This window comes from Hibiscus syriacus, unplaced genomic scaffold, assembly GCF_006381635.1.
Source record: "Hibiscus syriacus cultivar Baekdansim isolate YM2019G1 unplaced genomic scaffold, ASM638163v2 tig00110387_pilon, whole genome shotgun sequence".
In the NCBI taxonomy this organism is placed as follows: Eukaryota; Viridiplantae; Streptophyta; class Magnoliopsida; order Malvales; family Malvaceae; genus Hibiscus; species Hibiscus syriacus.
Genome location: NW_024062717.1, coordinates 3820849 through 3843593, shown reverse-complemented (window position 1 = coordinate 3843593; position 22745 = coordinate 3820849). Strand labels below are relative to the sequence as shown.

Genomic DNA, 22745 nt, shown 5'->3' with positions numbered 1-22745 from the left:
AATCTTTAATTACTGTCATTCTCAAACCGTCTTGGTGTGCATTCATCTACACCATTTGGGAGAAAAAATCGAATGATTTTCAGAGGCATTAGCATATCAGAGGATGATATTATTATATTAATTAAGCATGCTATAGGTTTTCAATTAAGCAATAGAACTATCAATAGATTAGATAACACTAATTTATATCTTTGTAATTAATGGGGTATAGTTTGATTTTTTTTATTATATAGGTTCCCCTTGTTCTGTTCCTTTCACTGGATTGATTTTTTGTAGCAGGTTCCTGCTTCCTTTTTGGATAATAAAATCTTGCTTATCCAAAAAAAACATTTAAATACAAAAATACTTTATAAAATCCAGCCTTCAAAAGAGGGGCTCAGTGGGAACATGTCGCCTGTTGAAACTAAGTTAGCTGAATTGCAAATTATTACTTGGTAAAACACCGGTTGGGTCATTTCAGCAAGGATGGTGAGGCCATAAGAAAAACTGATCAGCCACTGCTACGACATTAAGGTCATTGGGGTGGCCATTGTTGAGGAAGAACCAGGGGATCGCCGAAAAATAGCGGAAAATTTAATTTTTTCGTAAAACATGTAAACTCATAAAATCATTTATGAATACAAAATAAAATTTATCAGTATTCGAAATTAAAACAAATTTTCAGACTCTTATATAAAACAAAATACAATTACATGCCCCCTAATCACATGTATCATACTCTGCAAGCAATGCCATAATAACTCCCTTATTGATGTCGATAGTTGTACTGGTACAATTCTTTTAACATGTAATGGTGAGTAATAGAGTGAACTTCAGAAAGCTCAATGATACAGAACTACCAGGTGATGCTATATGACATGCAGATAAATGGGAAGCCATAATTTCCTTATTGAATCAAACGTATACCAGTTTGCAGGATAATCTGGGGTTCCATTAGTAGTTCATCGAGTAGAAACCATGAAGATCACAGTTCATAAGAAGCATTCATAGTAACATGCTTTCATTAGGTCAAATAGGATGTCTAGTATGTTCCAATCAAAACAGTGAATCAAAACCAGTGAAAAGATATAATTCTTTTAAAACCATAGTGGAACCCTCCAACCAAACTCCATTATGCAGTTCCTCAGAACTGCATCCGTAGGGCTTCCCCTCAGCACACAGCAAAAAGGGGAGCCAACCTAAGGATATACCTTGGGGCTTATGGGCCTACCCAAGGGTATCCTTAGGTCCATAGGGTTACCCTAAGCACACAGCAAAGGGAACCAACCTAAGGATATACCTTGGGGCATATGAGCCTACCCAAGGATATCCTTAGATCTGTAGGGTTACTTAAGCACACAACAAAGGTAACCAACCTAAGGATATGCCTTGGGGCCTATGGCCTACCCAAGGATATCCTTAGATCCGTAGGGTTACCTTAAGTACACATTAAATGTAACCAACCTAAGGATATGCCTTGGGGCCTATGGTCTACCCAAGGGTATCCTTAGATCTGTATGGTCTTACCAGTTGGATCAGAGCTGTGGCTCAATACTTCAGAATCCTATCCATATAAAAATCCAGTAGAAATCAGTTTAGCTGTAAATCGTAATACGTGGATCATGATCCAGTAATATGTCACAATCGTGTTAATGAAATAAATTGTATAACCAATTTTCACCTGTACATAATAAGTAGTAAAATAATTAACCCAAGGAAGTACCTTGGGGTCTGAGAGCCTTCCCAAGGATTTCCTTAGGTCCGTAAGAAATTTCCAGCTTGATCAGAGATATACCTCCAATCTACCCATATAATATCCCAGTAAAAGTTCGTGTATAATCAATGAAACATAAAACCATGGTTCATAAATCAATAGTTTCTGTGATTCCATATATCAGAAACAATTCATATTTTTCGATAAAAAATCATAATCATATATCACATACCATGTCACCATGGTTCATAAACCAGTAAACCAATACTTGCATTAAAACTCATTTCAAAACATATAAAACCGTCATGTAGTACATATGGAACACACTAGAGGATCCAAGTATTTTTCAGAGGCGTTTTGTAGTTATCAGTATGGATAACATGAATTTGTGCAATTTGCTCAGATTATAGGAATGATGTCCTATTGAAGAGAATCAATTACTAACCGATCTAGTTAGACATTTAACGTTGATACTTCAGAATCCCTCTATGATTCATATGCATCAGGAAAGTGTTCAGGTATGACCGAGTGATTTGAGCTGATAAATGAGAAATGAAGATTCAGGGCACTTATCATCCATGTGAATCGATCGGATTATCGATTAACCCCCCAGAACTGATGTATATCAATTGGTCTATTCATTGCCCTTCCATGGTATTCACTCTTTAATACCAAAATTCTTGTCTATATATCATCTTCAGAATCATCGTTGAATACATCTTAAGGAAGCGATAGGGGATCCAAATAATCTTTACTTTTTCCACATGGCAACAATATCATTAATTGTCAACGTATTTAATTCTTGGTTCATAACCAATAAGAATGGTACACTATGTAAACTCATCAGAGTTTTCATACTTATCCAAATCACTTACCTAATCCTCAGTCGTTGAGGTTACTTCGTTCATTTAATAGTCAAATCTATCTCATTTGCTTCAAAGTCTTCCCAAGTAATTCAGACACTTCTGAGTTTCAAATACATGTTGTACTTCCATTCAGTTCACTTTGGTCATATACTAAAATCATTTTGGTATTCATGGTTGAATTATCCAACGAATATCAACTTCTTAATATCGAATGCGCTCTAGCGTTGAGCTGAGTACTTTCATAATTATCATCAATCCAAACTTGAGGAGACGAACAAGCATTCAAGTGATACATATGCCATTCAAGTACTGAGACCGACCTAAGTTGCGTTCCATAACTTTTAAGAGCAGTACAACAACCTTGTTTATCTAAATTCCTTAATTAACTCAAAACATTTATTTAGTCTAGACCATAAGGCATTTTGGTCATTTTGGTGCACAACGTTTTTCCATTCATTTCAAAGCTTGAGGATATCCATTAATTCCTGGGCTTGGTGATATTTTTGAGTCATTTCCATTACAGGGGTATTTTATTCATTTTACAGATCTAGTGTATTTCAATCTTTTCCTTCCATATGATCATATTATTTACTTCAAACTTATCATTTACTTCAGTCATTTCAAACAATTCTGACAAAAGAGCACCATCTATAAAATATTCTTCATGTACTTACTCAACTCGGAGATTTCCAAGTTAAATGCCCTCTCAGATATTACTAATGAATTATCAGGAATATTTCATACAAAAATAGGATCTCAACAATTAAATCAGTAATTTATCAATTTAAATACAAATTCTTAGGTTATTATCTAATTCAGAGTCAACTAGGACTATTTTTACCTCTTAAGGGCATTTTCGTAATTTTATAACCAGATAATTTCGGTGTTAAATTCTTAACAAAGATAATATAATTTAGAGATCCTAAGGTTAATTGTTTTCCCAGATAATCTCTGAACTTGAAATTATTTCTTATCAAACTTCCAGAGTCGATTATTATCTTTTTTACAACTTAAGGGTATTATCGTAATTTTACCTAATCAAAGTATTCTCATAATTTATTGCTTAAACTGTATTTAGTTCGAGTCCATCCATAATCAAACAGGCATCATAGTTCAATCATATACATCCATGCATTTTTACCATTAACAACATATTCTATAAAGCATAAAGAGGTAGTAATATATTACCTCGATTTTCGTGCCATGCTGATCGACCATATAAAATTCATTTGAACGCCTCTGATCTTGAAATCATCTCACAATAATTCATCAGATACATATTAACAGAAATTACATAAAAACGGAGCTTAATTCTGGAAAACAATCGAATCGGGTGATAAATCAGTGAAAAACAGCTTATCGGGTTCAAATTTTGCAAAACGGACCCAAAAAACGGACTCAGGACATCGAAAAACGTCAGGATAGGTGTACCTGAAAAAAGTAAACGGCCACTAAATAGTCGGCCAACGCTGGTCAAAGTTCTAGTCAACGGCGGTCAGCGGGTCGGGTCGGGTCGGTCAATCTTATTTTCTTTCTTTTTGTCTGCTGCCAGACGAAGCCCACTCTCAGGGGGTGGCGCGTGAGGCACGTGAACAGTGTTACTGTGTCCGAAAAATTTCTAAAAATTATTTTAAGGCATTTTGAGACATTTACCAAGCTCGGTTCAAAATTTTGAACGGCGAAGAGCTCGATTTCGGAACATCGAAAACTATGGCTTTCTCACCCCTCCCTCCACGCGCCAGCGACGACGGAGACACGGATGACACCGGTGAACTCGGAACGATGCAAGGAATACGATGGTGCGGGAAGTGTCGAAAACGGGTGATCGGATCGACGTGAATCGATAAAAACCAACGAAAATCAAGTTAAAATCGACGATACTTCTGACTGAAATTAACGACGAAAGATTTGAAGGGTTTTGTTCATCGGTCGATAACGAACACGATTATAATTTGGATTCGTCAAACGGTGATCGAACGATGACAGAATCAAAATAGAGTTGAAGGAAAGAGGAATGAAAACATTTCTTGCAGAAACAAACGGGAAATGAGTTTATATTTTCAACATATAAAAAAAATGATTAAACTATGAATTTAACCCCTGAATTTTTACACTTCTTAAAATGGTCTGTCAACTTTAAAATTTTACAATTTAATCTTTAATTTCTCCCAAAATACCAATTAAAATTCACCACTTTATAATTTCTAAAATTTAACCCTTAAATTGGGGTGTTACAAGGAACATGCCGCCTGTTGAAACTAAGTTGGCTGGATTCCAAACTATTACTTGGTAAATCACCGGTTGAGTTATTTCAGTAAGGATGGTGAGGCCATAAGAAAAATTGATCAGCCACCTACTGCGACATTAAGGCCATTGTTGAGGAAGAACCAGGGGGATTGCGGATGCCGATGTTGGCAGCCTGAAGGTGCTGGTAGAGATTCTGCTGATAAAATGCAGCTGCATCAAAAGGAATTCCACAGGGAATAGCAGATATCGACTGCTGGATGGGGGCAAAACTTATATTGTTGCTGTTAGAGCTGCACTGGGATTGTTGCTCATGGTATACAATTGGTTTTTGCTCCGACTCAAGGGAAAGCTTTAGCAGCTTAGCTGCCTCACCAATGGGGAGAGAACTCTTGGCAATGGCTTCGACATCATAACTGTTCCTCTCAAAGTTGGTCACTGCATTCACACCCCTAAACTTGATGGCATATCGTAGGCCTCTGCTGCTTCCTCTTCAGTAGCTATCACCATGCATAAGATGAAAACTATCAGCTCACGGCAATAATATTCTTTATAAATAGTCTACGATACAATAACATAGAGGTTCATCACTCATAATTGATGCCTTACCAAAAGTCCCTAAGTAAAAATTAAGATGATAAATTAATGCATCAGTAATTGTTGTTCGCAACAGAATTACTACAAGTCACATAATCGATAACACATCATTAAGATATAATTCAAATTCCATGTTAGGATGTTCTAACCTTGTGACACCTCTGTAAATTGATGCTCCCCATGAAAATCCACTGCTCTTCCTATTAAATTTCAATCAAGGCATATCATAGATAAAATTACTGCAAGTAGCCGAGAAAAACAGGCAAAGTGATTAAGAACACATGTACCTCCTTAAAGATGCGATAAACTCTTGCTTGGTCACATCTTTCATCTCCTCCAACTCTTTTGAATAATTTGAAATCTAAAACAAGCAAAACAAGAAGATAACATGAACATGCTTTAGGGAACATAAAATTCATGAAGAAACAAAAAGGATCATTAAATTAACTAGTTTTGAGTGATAAGAAATGTTCATATATATATTACCGGGAAGTTAGTGGTTGCGGTAGGACCCCAGTATTTTAGAGCCGCCAAGTCGTAAGCCCGAGCTGCCTTTTCTTCTTTATCATAGCCACCTAAAGGTTACAAGATGTCACGTTTTCAGCCAACAAATCTAAAATAAAAAAAGAAGAAAATGTAAGAGTTTTCTTACCTAAGTACACTGTTGAAAACAATTTTCAATGTCGGTCAAGATTTCATCAACGGCACATTTTCATGCAAGAAAGTAAAGCAAAGATTGTTAATATCAGGTAACAAATTGGTCAAAAGTTTCTGCTTGCAACCATATTTACAAGGCAATGCAAGTCCAATATTTTGCAGGAACCATCCATGTTGCTTTTGTTGGCGTATGAAATGGTTAAAACAGAAACAATGTAATGTTCTTTAACCCTACCTTCCTAGCAGCCATTTTTATACTCTTTAATCTTGCAGTTCACTATTAGCAATAAAGGTGCTCTAAATTTAATTATAGGTTGAAATATTTACAGTAGCACTGTGGCTAGAGTGTGAACCAAAACATAGCCCACATTACCAGTCTTACCCCAAAAACACTGTCAACAAGCTTAGACTATAATAGTGGAGGGGCTAAACATACTTTTTCATCTTTAAATCCTTAATATTATTCAAATGGCGGCATATCTTATCAAATCAATCAAAGGTTTAAGAGGGGAAAATGGAAAAATAGGTTTGCCAGTAAAAATAGTACCATTTTGTACACTACATATAACATCAGTCTTTCAATCATCTGAAAAGACTGACACCAAATGCTCACTTATTCCCCACTTATCTATCCATTATCTATGGTTTTGGAATAATGTGAGAAAGAGAAACGACCTTGACGCCCTTTTCTGGCCTGACCCTCTCTCCTACAGCTGTTATCCCATAGATGAGCTTCATAGCTGCCCGTCCATCGGTGTCTGCATTTGCCAAAGCCAACAAAAGCAAAATGTTCAGACCAAAAACCTATGGAATTTACTAAACAAATTAATGGCACAAAAAACTATATAAAACTTGAAAAAGGATGGGAAAAGAAGATAGGATTGAAAGGATGTTGGACATGGTGACCCCTCTATAAATTAAGGTCGCTGACCAAAAGTATCAAAAATCTTCTTTGAGCAATCGGTATCAACTGAAACAATGGCTTTATTATAACTATTGTTGTTGTTTTCGAAACTTTGATTAACCCCCAGTGACAAGGCTTCACCACAGTTGCACAACTGGAATGACTAGGAAACTCCACTGCAGTCAACTGAGTCCGACCCATTGAAGCCGAGTCATCGACTTCTGACCCAGAGTTTGTCGAAAACGCTTGGAACCCAGTAATGGCGTTGAGATCTTGGTGCTCATTGAAGTAAGCAGCGCCGCTATGGTCATAGATTTGGGTTAAAGATGAGCCTTGGGTTTCGGTTGGCTATCCGAGTATCGAACAATCGATGAGGAGTCGCCAAGGAAGTCTTCAAGCTTCGTTACTTGATGGGGGAAGCTTGTGGGAATGGGACATTTATCAGCCGTAGCTGGTGCTTGAATTTCTTTGCTTTGGGTCACTCCTTGCGTAAAAACTTGTTTTGGATTCGCCCAGTCTTCAAAAAACAAACATGCACATAAATGAGTCAAATCACAATATTTTACACAGTTACAATACATGAACACAATAAAGAATTTCTGGGTTTTTTTGGGATATAACAGTAAGCTTTCTAAGTCGGTTTACTTGAGTAACCAGCTCGAAAGAACTGAGCTTAAAGCATGTGAACTAAAATAATCCATCCGCTCTCTCGTATTTTCATGGCAACCAAGCATAAGTTATGGAAAGAAAGAAAGAAGAAGGGTTTACCATTGGCATAGAAGTTATCGACAAGGTAATGGGAAGAAGCAGCAGCATCGGAGGATCCTTCATATGACACAAACTTAGGCTCAGTAATGAACTCAACATCTCCATTGGAGATAGTGAAAATGAAAGCCAGTTACTCGCTGTCGCTGGTGCCGTTTAATATTCTTATATAAATTTCTATAACCTTCAAAAACTTGGTTTCTTTGAAACAACACTAACGGTTCCTCTGAACTTAAACGGTTCTCTGGTAATTGCGATTACTGCAAGATTAAAGGTCACAATAAGGATCGGTGTTATCGACTAATTGAATTTCCTTCCAATTACAAGTTTACTAAGAAGAAAGTAGTTTCAAATGATGTGGCAAATTCAACAGTTTCTGTTGATTCGATGGCTACTTCCACTCGATACAGTTTTGTTTTTTCTGTTCCACTGTTTACTCAAGAACAGTATGAATAGAATCTGAAGTTGCTGAACAAATCACCCTTTGCAGAATCTACTGTTAACCTTGCAGGTATATTTGCAGGTACTTAATTGGATTGTTGACACAGGAGCTACAAATCATATTGTATTTGATTTTAAGAGCCAGGATTCTCCTAGTCCTTATGATTCTTCCACAAGATTTATACATCTCCCTAATGGTTAAATTGTTCCCATTACTCACCTTGGTTCATGTTCTCTTACTTCGGATTATAACATTGAAAATGTCCTATTTGTTACATAATTTAAGCATAATTTACTTTCAGTATCTCGACTTACTCGTGATCTTGGTTGCTCCCTTATCCTGATTTTTGCCTCTACAGGATCTCTATACTGGATAGATGAAGGGGATTGATAGGCAGTCTAGAGGATTATATTTTTTTGAGTCTACTTCTTTTGCTTCTGGTTTGTTGTTCTTCAACCCCTGCTTTAAATCATTTTTCCTTTACTACTCCTTGTATGAATTCTGCCAAGAGTGATACTTGTATTTGGCATGCTAAATTAGGGCATGCTGCTTTGTCTAAAATGAATAAAATATACTGTTTACAGTCTGTTAAGTTTCAGCATGATTTAGTGCATAAATTATGGGTTTCTACACATTGACTTATGAGGAGCATATAGAGTTTCTACACATAGTGGTCATAGGGTTTTTCTCACTATTGTTGATGATCTTTGTAACATATCAAATTATGGGTTAGTGACCAAATTGTAAATTTTAAAAATTTGGTGACAAAATTATAATTTATTAAAAAGTTCAATGATTTAAGTATGAATATTTTAGTATTGGATTAAATGCTAATTAGGGAATTATGGAAGGGATATAATGGTCTTTTTATGAAAAAGATATTTATCTCTTATTAAAGAGATAAGCATATGGGTGGTAAGTATCTAGAAGCTTATTTTCTTCTTCTTCTCTTTCTTCTCCTTCTTCTCCCCGTAAGCTCCATGGCAAAGGTAAGATTTCTTAGTTGTTAATTATTAGCTAAAATTTAAGTGGGGTTTTAATCATTAGGTGATACTTAAGCTTAGGGAAAGCTTAAGTTATCTTAAAATCAAAAGATGAAGAGGTTATAAAAGATTAAAGAAAATGAGTTTTAAAGTGAATTTCTGAAAAAGAGTTAATAAATGAACGTTGAGATGAAATTTGACTTGTCATAGGTTTGAATAAGAAGTTATAAGTGTTAAATCAAAGTTTAGATAACATGAAAAATTGGGTATGATTCTTAATTTTAAGAATCATGAAGAGATATGGAAAATAAATATAGTTTATATGGATATAAGTGGTTTATGAAGTGATAGTTGAGTTTAATGACATGATAGGGGCTTAAAATAGAAGAATTGAGTGAAGAGTTGATGATTTTCGGGCTTGAAATACAATTTCTGGGTAAGGTGTATCGATACACATTCAAAGTGCATCGATGCACCCTTTAAAGAAAAAACATCGAATGTAATTAGTGCATCGATGTACTCCCTTGATACAAAAACATCGAATGTATTTTGTGCACCGATGCACAAGTAAGTGCATCGATGTACCGTTAAGGATGCATCGATACACTGTATAGTGCATCGATACATACCTTCATTAAGAGTTAAAATTAACTTTTCACTTAGCCTAAGAAGTGACAGTTTAAGATATATCTAATGTAATTAGTATATGATATGTATCAATGTATTGCTATGTAGATTTAGAGCGTAATAATGTTCCGGAACAATCGAAGGATTAGGATTGATTCAAAGCAAACAAGGCAAAGGTGAGTGCAATTTAAATTGTACTTATAGAACGAACATTGGCTTGCGATGAGCCACTTATGGAGTTACTATGGTAAGAAGTAACTCTTAAAATGTTATTGTATGTGATATGTTTAACATGTTTTATGTGTTGTGTGATATATATATGTGCTTACATAAGAACATGAGAGATCAAATAAGCTATGTGATAAGGATATAGAGAGTGAAATGAATGACATGAAAATGCATGTGTGTTTGATTATATGTGTGGATATGTTCTTGTAAATGTTATGTGGCTTATATAAATAAATGGAAAGATTAATGTGATATATATGATATATGTGAAGCATATGATAACAAGAGATACTAGTGATATTCATGTTATATGAACATGAGAAGTGTTACAAGTTAAATGACATATGAATATGAATCATATGAAAGTAACATGTACATGTGAATATGTGAAAGTGTGATAACATAAATAATAATGCCCATGTTATGTTATACGAGAGCTAGGGGTATAGTTGGCATGCCAAGAGTCGAGGGTTTACCTATGTTCTAAGGAACATATGGACAGTTTACCTAGGTTCTTCGGGACCTATGGACAGTTACCGAGGATCTTTATGACCTCTGGATAGTTACCGAGGACCTTTTTGACCTCTGGATAGTTACCGAGGATCTTTATGACCTCTGGATAGGTCCTTCGGGACATTTATACGAGTTATGGTGACAGTATAGTGGTGCACAACCTCAATAGACTCACGTATCTACAGTTCTCACATATATACCATGGGCTAATAAAGAGATAATATTAAAAACTTGATATGATGATATACTTATTTCCTTATGAAATGTTATGTGTGATATATGATTGTACAAGGGTAATTATAAGATCATACGATAAAAGGAATCAATGATAGTTATAAGAGATATGAATAATAATGATATATATATGTGTGTATATATGTATTTGTTACATGTAAAAGTATATGAATTGTATGGAATGATAGTAGTAATTGTTTATGTATGATTATTAGATAATGCTTACATTATATGTTTATTGCCTCACTAAGTCATAGACTTAGCGTGTGAGTATTTCACACGCAGGTTCTTATAAGCTTATGGATAGTTGGGGTGCAAGACATGTCAGTTCTCCTTACTGAAGGTCAGATAAGAAAAAAATAAATGAACAATATGTATGTTAGTATATATATAAGTTCATGTTGGCATGTATTCAAAAGAATATGTTGTATAGTCTCGGAATAATTTTGTACACGCTTTGAATAAGTTATATGTAAATGAATAAGTGAATTATGCACGCTCTGATCGGTTTTGCAATAATGGAAATGTATTTTATGTAAATTGGTCAATTATATGTTATAAAAGTTTTTAATTACTCACTATTTTATGCAAGTAAATGATTCGATATGTCAGTGTGATACCTCGGATTCATATCCGGGTCGGGTACGGGTTGGGGTGTTACATTTAATGGTATCAGAGCTATGGTTTAGCCGATTCTAGGCTAAAAACGAAGTCAAAAGTGTTTTAAAAAATATACATGCCAACATAAAGTGAAAAATTTTCTGATCTGATAGGGTAAGGAGTGTGTTTTCTTGTTAATAGAGTTAAATTTTTTTTATGTTATATAAGATAAGTGAATACCTGAGAATGATTTATTAGATATATATGTTTATATGATATGATATATGATATGTGAACATATGCAAATGACATGTTATATGATATGAATTAGATGATCATATGTACACGTGATATGTGATAGAAGAAATGATATGAGCACATTAATATATGAAAGTTTCCAAAGAGAAACACAAGGCAATAACTGAAGGTAATAGCATTCATCTGCCCTGGCCAGGCAGGGAGAAGAGCGAAAACCTCAGGGAGTGCCTGTATAAGATTAGAGAATATTATATGATGTGGAATGATATTTTAGTATGATTTCAATTTTATACTGTTATAATTCATAGAATGAATGTATCAAAGAGAGTTGAGAATACCCATGTTCAAGGATGAATTTGAGAAATGTTATATTGTTATAGAGATTTGATTAAATTATTTGAAGATAATGTTAGAAGGTTTTCATTTCTCCAAAGTGGAAAAGTTAAATTGAGTAGTTTTATTACTACAAGGGTAATCTAGAAGTATGGTGGACAAATGTCACCATAAGAATGTTAAAAGATTAAGTAACGTGGTTATTGTTGTAGAAGAGTTCAAGAATAAGTACATGGATAATCAGTTCATAAGATAAATGAAGTTCAAATATATGAACTTGAAGCAAGGGAATTACACATGCATGTGTATGAGTATAAGTTTAATAAGTTAAGCAGATTTATTGTTGGGTTGATTTTGATTAAAAAAGATAAGAAGGATACCTGTGATTGGTTGTCTAGGGCTTGTTGTGCCTTAGATTAAAAGAGTGTTACTGGTTTTAAATTTGTTTTCATTTTTAAGAAATGGTTAATCGCGTTAAAGTTCTTGAGAGAGCTCAAAATAAGAGGATTGGAGAAAAAAAATCTTAGAGGATTAAGAAAATTAGTGCTTAATAAAGTTAAGCACCATCAAAGAAAGATATAGAATATGGTTTTCAACTTTAAACTAGATATGAATTAGTTGTATTCTCCGCTAGAGAATAAAGCCAATCAGTTCAGATGGATTGGAAATTATAGTATTAAAGGAACTTTATCGTTCTGAAGTAGAATAATTTCTTTACAGCATGAGCAAGATAAAGTGGAAGAGATTGATGTTAATTAGAGAATATTAAAAGACCAAGGAAGGGTTTAAGATATGTATATCAGTGATCAGTTATAAGACAAAGGTAAATGGAATGGTTGAATTCGAACCAAAGGAATCGTATTATGGACGAGAGAGAATGAAGGTTTGATAAGTGAAGGAAAGAGCGAATGAATTATTTTGACTGTAAAGAATATATATATTTGAATAGTTTAATGAAGGTTTATGTTTTGATTGAAAGGAATAAGTCGAATAATAAAGTAGTGGGATAGTGAATGTATTAAAGTAAAAGGATTTGTATGTTTGACGGAAGCTAAGGATTGAAAGAAAGGTTAAAAAGGATAAAGAATGAAAAGTATCAAGGATAAGAAAGGAATGTAAAAGCATAAGAAATAGGGTAATGAAATAATTAAAGTAATGAAGTGAAAATTATGATAGCACGAAAGATTTATTGAAGAGGTAATCTGTGAAAAGGAATATTAGTCATGTAAATAGTATTGTGTATAAGCAAGAGTGTGGATGTGATGAAGAGAATGAGATAAAGATTCTTTTGTTTAAGGGAAGTTAAGGATTGATAGAGAAGAGTAAAGTAATATGAAAGGAGTGAGGAAGTATAAAAGAAAAGATATGACCAATGTTGTAAGGATATTTTGATTTATGGAAAGTAATGGAATAAGAAAATGATAAAGTTTACAGAATCAGATATGACAAGGGATATACAAGAGGTATAGATTATAAGTTTGATAAAGGAATAAGAAAAGTGTATAAAGTAATATGAAAAGATCATGTGTATTGAAGTGCAGACAATGATTAAGAACTGAGGAAAGGTTAGGTTTATGTTGCAAAGCAATTAGAAGAGAATAAAAGAAATTAATTGAGTTATGATATCGAGAAGTAAGGATTGAATTTTTCTGTATATATGAGTAACAATATATGGATTTATAAAGGTCGGATATATGATTGATTAATTAGGGCTTGTGCCCTAGATTTAACCGTTGATATTTGCTAATTGTAATAGTAAATGTGATAGAGTTATAAGATTGAAAGAAAAATGAAGTGAGTTAATTAAGTATGATATGAATTTGAATATGATTATGTATTTGGATCCTATATAAATATGACGAAGGCAAAGAGAAGATTATTTACAAGTTTAAAGGGAGCTTTGAGGAAGGAAAATACAAGTGCAAGAGGTGGTGAAGAATAAGGTTATGTATAACTAAAGCTGATTATTAAAGTTATAAAAAATAGAATAAAGAAATGAAAGGATGAAGTTTAAAGGATCAGATGTGATAAAGGTTATATGGAAGTGTAAATGATAAGTTTGATATAGAAATACGAAAAGTGTGCAAGGTGATGTGAAAAGATTGTTTGACTTCATAAAGTATATGTTTAATCACAATTGAAAAGATTTAAAATCGTGTTTTGGTCAAATGATGACGGAATAAAAGTTTGGTATAGTTATAAGGTAATTAGAGCGTTATGAAGAAATATATGGATTTATGATACAGAGCGGTGGGATGATTGTTACTGTCTACGTGATAAGTGACATTATATGAAATTTTAGAAATATCAAAGGAAAAGGCAGATTGAAGGAAAGAAAAGACGGTAATGAATTGAATTCTTTGGAAAATGGAAGGCAAATTATTGATTATAAATTGCGAAGGGATAAAGTTGTGAAAACAACTTAAGAATATTAAAAGATATGTTCTTGTCAAAGTGTGCAATGAAAAAATCGAGGACGAATTTTCTTAAAAGGATGGGAGATTTGTAACATCCCAAATTATGGGTTAGTGACCAAATTGTAAATTTTAAAAATTTGGTGACAAAATTATAGTTTATTAAAAAGTTTAATGATTTAAGTATGAATATTTTAGTATTGGATTAAATGGTAATTAGGGAATTATGGAAGGGATATAATGGTCTTTTTATGAAAAAGATATTTATCTCTTATTAAAGAGATAAGCATATGGGTGGGGAGTATCTAGAAGCTTATTTCCTTATTCTTCTTCTTTCCTTCTTCTCCCCGTAAGCTCCATGGCAAAGGTAAGATTTCTTAGTTGTTGATTATTAGCTAAAATTTAAGTGGGGTTTTAATCATTAGGTGATACTTAAGCTTAGGGAAAGCTTAAGTTATCTTAAAATCAAAAGATGAAGAGGTTATAAAATATTAAAGAAAATGAGTTTTAAAGTGAATTTCTGAAAAAAGAGTTAATAAATGAATGTTGAGATGGAATTTAACTTGTCATAGGTATGAATAAGAAGTTATAAGTGTTAAATCAAAGTTTAGATAACATGAAAAATTGGGTATGATTCTTAATTTTAAGAATCATGAAGAGATATGGAAAATAAAGATAGTTTATATGGATATAAGTGGTTTATGAAGTGATAGTTGAGTTTAATGACATGATAGGGGCTTAAAATAGAAGAATTGAGTGAAGAGTTGATGATTTTCGGACTTGAAATACAATTTCTGGGTAAGCTGTATCGATGCACATTCAAAGTGCATCGATGCACCCTTTAAAGAAGAAACATCGAATGCAATTAGTGCATCGATGTACTCCCTTGATACAAAAACATCGAATGTATTTTGTGCACCGATGCACAAGTAAGTGCATCGATGTACCGTTAAGGATGCATCGATACACTGTATAGTGCATCGATGCATACCTTCATTAAGAGTTGAAATTAGCTTTTCTCTTAGCCTAAGAAGTAATAGTTTAAGATATATCTAATGTAATTAGTATACTGATATGTATCAATGTATTTCTATGTAGATTTAGAGCGTAATACTGTTCCGGAACAATCGAAGGATTAGGATTGATTCAAATCAAACAAGGCAAAGGTGAGTGTAATTTAAATTGTACTATAGAACGAACATTGGCTTGCGATGAGCCACTTACGGAGTTACTATGGTAGGAAGTAACTCTTAAAATGTTATTGTATGTGATATGTTTAACATGTTCTATGTGTTGTGTGATATATATATGTGTGCTTACATAAGAACATGAGAGATCAAATAAGCTATGTGATAAGGATATAGAGAGTGAAATGAATGACATGAAAATGCATGTATGTTTGATTATATGTGTGGATATGTTCTTGTAAATGTTATGTGGTTTATGTAAATAAATGGAAAGATGAATGTGATATATATGATATATGTGAAGCACATGATAACAAGAGATACTAGTGATATTCATGTTATATGAACATGAGAAGTGTTACAAGTTAAATAACATATGAATATGAATCATATGAAAGTGACATGTACATGTAAATATGTAAAAGTGTGATAACATAAATAATAATGCCCATATTATGTTATACGAGAGCTAGGGGTATAGTTGGCATGCCAAGAGTTGAGGGTTTACCTATGTTCTAAGAAACATATAGACAGTTTACCTAGGTTCTTCGGGACCTATGGACTGTTACTGAGGATCTTTATGACCTCTGGATAGTTACCGAGGACCTTTTTGACCTCTGGATAGTTACCGAGGATCTTTATGACCTCTGGATAGGTCCTTCGTGACATTTATACGAGCTGTGGTGACAACATAGTGGTGTACAACCTCAATAGACTCACGTATCTACAGTTCTCACATATATACCATGGGCTAATAAAGAGATAATATTAAAAACTTGATATGATGATATACTTGTTTCCTTATGAAATGTTATGTGTGATATATGATTGTACAAGGGTAATTATAAGATCATACGATAAAAGGAATCAATGATAGTGATAAGAGATATCAATAATAATGATATATATATGTGTGTATATGTATTTGTTACATGTAAAAGTATATGAATTGTATGGAATGATAGTAGTAATTGTTTATGTATGATTATTAGATAATGTTTACATTATATGTTTATTGCCTCACTAAGTCATAGACTTAGCATGTGAGTGCTTCACACGCAGGTTTTTACAAGCTTATGGATAGTTGGGGTGCAAGACAGGTCAGTTCTCCTTACTGAAGGTCAGATAAGAAAAAAATAAATGAACAATATGTATGTTAGTATATATATAAGTTCATGTTGGCATGTATTCAAAAGAATATGTTGTATAATCTCGGAATAATTTTGTACACGCTTTGAATAAGTTATATGTAATTGAATAAGTGAATTATGCACGCTCTGATCGGTTTTGCAATAATGAAAATGTATTTTATGTAAATTGGTCAATTATATGTTATAAAAGTTTTTAAATTACTCACTATTTTTGCAAGTAAATGATTCGATATGTCAGTGTGACATCTCGATTAGTATCCGGGTTGGGTATGGGTTGGGGGTGTTACAATCATACTAGGATGACTTGGATATATATGTTGAAGCATAAAAATGATGCTCTGTCCTTTCTAAAACAGTTCATTTCGTTAGCTAAAACCCAATTTTCTGCCTTGGTTAAAGTAATTAGGAGTGATAATGGTTCTGAATTCTTTAATTCAGAATGTTCCCCTTTCTTCTCTTCCCTTTGCATTGTTCATCAAAGTTCTTGTGTGGGCACTCCTCAGTAGAATGGGGTTACTGAGATGAAACATATACATATTTTAAAGGTTGCCCGAGCCTTACGTTTTCATTTTAATGTCCCTCTTAAATTCTGGAGTGAGTGTGTACTTATTGCTTGTTATATCATCAATAGGCTCTCATCTTCTGTGATTAAATGGAAAACACCATTTGAGATGCTTTATCATAAACCACCATCTTTATCTCATCTTAAAGTCTTTGGTTTTTATGCTATGCAACTAAGCCACACCATAGTGATAAGTTCTCATAAAAAGCCATTCATGTTGTGTTCTTTGATTATTATGCTACTAAAAAATGTTACATTCTCTTTAATCTTAAAATAAAAACTTTTTTTGTTAACCGAGATGTCATCTTTCATGAGGATGTCTTTCCTTTTAAATTTGCTTCCTCTGATCAATCTTTTTTCCTCCTCATCCTGACATCCCTGACTCTGATTTCTTGCAACTCTCATTTCCTTCATCACTTAATATAATTTCTTCCTCAGATTTGTTTTGTCTTTAGCCTCTTCAGAAGTATCCACCAATCCTTTATCCACTAGTTCAGTAGATCTTTCTAATGCTTCAACAGATGTAGTTCCAGCCATTATTCCTCAAGCTCCTGTCCCTAGTTCTGTGACTACTAGAGTGTCTTCTAGAATTTCTAAACCTCCATCTTGGTTGAGTGATTATGTTAATACCTGTCAATCCACTTTTCTTTCAGGTCAGTATCATATATCTAACCATGTTTCTTATTCTCATTTACCAAATCATACACAGTCTTTCATACTTTGTGTTTCTCATTTCATTGAACCAAAAACCTTTCATGAAGCCCAATCTGATCCTAGATGGGTTAAGGCTATGCAAGAGGAAATTCATGCTCTTGAATTAAATAAAACTTGGTCTCTTGTTCCCTTGCCCCCAGGAAAAGTGTGCATTAGGTGTAAATGGGTGTTTATAGTAAAATTCAAAGCCTCGGGAGAAGTTGAGAGGTTCAAGGCAAAACTTGTGGATAAGGGTTATAATCAAAGAGAGAGAGTTGTTTTTGTAGATACTTTTTCCCCTGTTGCTAAGCTTACCACAGTTTGTTTTGTTCTTGCACTTGCTGCCATTTTTTATTGGCCTCTATGGCAAATGGATGTTCATAATGCCTTCTTGTAAAGTGATTTACTTGAGGAAGTTTACATGGAATTGCCTCAAGGTTTTTGTAATCAAGGGGAGAATTTTGTGTGTAGACTACAAAAGTCTCTATGTGGCTTAAAGCAAGCCTCGAGACAATGGAATGCTAAGCTCACAGAAGCTCTCGTCTCAGCAGGTTACAGTTAAAGAAAACATGCCTATTCTATGTTTACTAGGAGACAAGGGGATCATATAGTAGTTCTCCTAGTCTATGTTGATGACCTACTAATCACAGGGAATGATGCCGAGATGATTTCAGAATTAAAAGGGGTACTGCATAAGAACTTCAAGATGAAAGATTTGGGTGAACTGAAATATTTTCTTGGCTTAGAAGTTTTAAGAACAATGGAAGGGATATTATTAAATCAGATGAAGTATGCTCTTGAGCTTATTCAAGATACAGGGATAGGGGTGCAAAACCTGCTGCAACGCCCTTGGAACATAACATTAAACTCACAACAGTGGAATATGATCATTCCATGCAACATGAAAACAAAGGTGAGGATTGTTTAGCTGACAAAGCAGAATTTTAGAGGTTAATTGGCAGGCTGCTTTATTTGACACATACAAGGCCTGATATAGCCTTTTCAGTTCAACATCTTAGTCAGTTTATGCATCAACTGAAAAAAAAACACATGGAAGCAGCTCTTAGAGTGGTCAGGTACATAAAGAATAGTCATGGGTTGGGAATTATCTTGAAAGCTTCAAGTAGTTGTCAACTGGTGGCTAGCTGCGATTCGGATTGGGCAACATGTCCAATGACAAGGAAGTCAGTGATAGGTTTCTGTGTAAAGTTAGGAGATTCACTAGTTTCGTGGAAATCAAAAAAAACAAAGTACCATAGTGAGATTTTCAGCAGAAGCTGAGTACAGAAGTATGGCAGTGACAACATCAGAACTGGTTTGGTTGCAAGGGTTGTTAAAGGAGCTTGGAGTCAACAACAATCAACCTGCAAAAATCTTCAGTGATAGTAAAGTAACCTTACAAATTGCAGCAAATCCAATGTTTCATGAGAGAACAAAGCATATTGAGATAGATTGTCATTTCATAAGAGAGAAGATTCAGCAGGGCTTGGTTCAAACAGAATTTGTGCCAACTGCAGAGCAACAAGCGGATTTTCTAACAAAGGCTCTTGGCGTTGCACATCACAAGTATCTTTTATCCAAGTTGGCAGTTAAAGATGTATTTCACTTCCCAACTTGAGGGGGAGTGTTAAGAATAAAGAAGTTGTTTTTGGTTAGTTAGGAATCAGTTAGTGAATTAGTTAGGCAGTTAATTCTGTTGTAAATGCTATATAAGTGGTGTACATGAAATAATTTAATATAGTGAGGCATTTCCAGTAGTTTTCTTGTTTTAACAAAACCAAAACAAAATCCTCAGGATACAAACAAAAAACTAGCTCGGAAACCTTGTTTAACCTCGAATAATATCCTCCAAAACTGAAACTGATCATATACCAAACGTTACTTATAACTGCCCCCTTTCGGGTAGAAACAAGTACGATAATCACGAAGCTTAAAAATAAGAAAGATGGGTTTTTTTAGGCTTAAAAGAGGCCAAGTGCATGCAAAACTGGTCTGGGTTTTCTTTGAAGAAGGAAAATAAAAGATAGAGAAGTTGTGTTGGGTTTATAAAGGGATGGAGAAAGAGAATATGGGGCAAATAGTTGGCCACTTTTAGATGTTTAAAACCGGTGAAGCCACATTCAAATAGAGTTGTTTGAGAAAGCCACAAAAGAAATGAAGGTTGATAAATAATAAGAAAATGGAGGGGGTGACCTTAGTTCTGCGCGATGAAGTAATTGTCTGAAACATCGTAGCGAAAGAACCGGGCTAGATTGATTTTTTATGTTGATCACACCATTCCTTAGTTTATTTAGAGAAACCCTCCCCATCTCTAATTAATTACGGTAAACTACTTATTTAATCGCTTTTCTTATTATTTTGTTTTTATTTTGTTTATTAAATATTTTTATTTCTCAAAATCGTATTTAATATTATGTTTCATTTCTTTTTGGTCACTTGTCGTTAAAAAATTAATAACTAAACAAATATTATAATTTTTAATTTTTTTATTTATTTTAATGTCGGTAATTAAGTTGCAATTTTTGATTAATTGTATTCAACCAATAAGGGTCACCACCCTATTGAAATAAAATCATATCTAATATTATATTTTATTTTTATTTTGATTACTCGTTAAAAACTTAATGATGATGTTGGTGTAGTATTTTTTATATAATATATTAATTTCCATGTCAGTAATTAAGTGCTATTTTTAATTAATTTCATGCAACCGGTAAGGCGATGACACATGTCACACCCTATTAAAATAAAATTATATCAAACATTACGTTTTTCATAATTAAAAATTTTAACGAGTTGACTTTATGTTTTTAAATAAAATTTTTAATTTCCACATTAAGAGTTAAATATATATTTTTAAATTAATCTTATTCAACATCAAGTAGTGGCATACAATACCACCTTATTAAATTAATGAAACATATTTGACAAAACTGACTCAATCCTTAACCCTTCCAGAGTTGATGGAGACACTTCGTCACTAAGCTAAGCATATTACTAAGTTTAATTTTATCACAACTTATATTTAATTTATATTAAAATAATATTAAAATAAAAATGAAATATAACGTTAAATATGATTTTAAAAAAATAATTTGATGATCAAAATAGAAATGAAATAATAGGTGAGTGATTAAATAGGTAGTTTATCCAAGTAATTACTAAAATAATGTGTTTTTGTTGATTTTCAGTTAATTATAATTTTTTTATTGAGTAAGTGTGCTTATGTAAAATAAAAATTTGTTTCTCTTATGTGTGGGAATTACCAAAGTGTCTTTACGTGGGGAAAATTATCAAAATATCTCCTACTATTAGGTAGTTAGCTAATTGAGATTAAAATGCCTAAGTTGGTTGTAAATTCATTTGATGACCTTATGTTAGTTTTTATATTTATATTTTGTGTGACTATAAGGTCCCAACACGATCCCGACAAAAATCAGATTAAAAAGTACTATCAAAGAACAAAGAAATTAAAAAAAAACTTATAAATAAGAAACCAACATTGGTCATTTATTGCCAAACTACCGTTTAATGATTCGTTTTTAAATCATGTCCATCTTCATTATACTAGGGGTCAATTTGAAACTTTTCAAAAGTTTATAGACTAAAATGTAATTATTTAAAAGTTAAAGGGTTATATTGAAAAATTATTCTAAATTCTAATTTTATTAATATTTCTACTAAATATGCCTCGAAACAAGTTAATCAAACTTGGAAGTTTTTAGGAATCATCTTGTCACTTGCTAGAAACTTAGGGACTAATACATGAATTTTATACTAACATATAAGGATTAAAAGAATCATTTCTTCATTTTCCTTGCATCAAGTTTCGAAACTAGAGGTGGGATTTCAAAACCCGCCTCAACGTTTTGAAACAAGAAAAATTTATGTTTCTTCAAATTTGGAAACTCTCTTTGACAAGTATCGAAACCCCAGACAATTAGTTTCAAAAACTTATGCCTTAATACCAAAATAGTTTTCTTAGGACTCAAGAAATACCTAATATTGACCTTAATCAACAAGCCACATCCACAAACTATTCAAACCTTTATTAGACACATACAACATAGGGACGGACGTTAAGATTTGATGTGAGAAGAGACGAACTTATAAAATTTTAAGTAGGGGAAAACTTATAAATTTTAAGGCAATCGTCCCCTTATAGGTCCATCCTGATACAACATGCACTTACTTTACCAAAATGCAACAAAATGCAAGCCTTTTGAGATCTTTAAACCATCATACAACCTTAATCTAAAATGTTTCTACAATCAAATGTATTAATCAAACCCAAGCATCAACACGGGACCATTTCATGCGAAACTTACCATGTGAGAGCTTAGCACTTTGGCTTGATTTAATGTTTGACCCTTATGAACATACTTAACATGGAATCAACTTATAATGTCTTACAAAATAAGTCAGCATAACATATTATGCTACTTAGTTACATATACACATGACCAAACATACCAAAATACATAAAAAATTATAAACAATCACAACCCATTTGAATTTATATACAAATGAATAAAAACCATCAGAATTCTAAAAACAAAAGCAAAAAAAAAACTACAAATAACATTAGTTTACGTAGTAGTAAGAAAAGGTAAAAATGGCAAGGCGAGTAAAAGTAAAAGATGGTGTAGCAGGTAAATGAAAACACTAGTTAGATAATAGCTTTACCCAAGATTCGGTCAAAGGAATGGTGTAGCAGGTAAAAGAACAAATGTTTTTTCTCGCTTTGAAAATGCAAAAAGAAGCCAAGAAAAAAAGAAGCGTAAAATATACATT

At 33.2% G+C, this 22745-nt stretch overlaps 1 pseudogene; it reads right to left on the bottom strand.

Annotated features, from left to right (window-relative positions):
* Positions 1-371: 371 nt before the first annotated feature.
* LOC120122721 lies at positions 372-8397 on the bottom strand (annotated as a pseudogene).
* Between the last annotated feature and the right edge of the window lie 14348 nt (positions 8398-22745).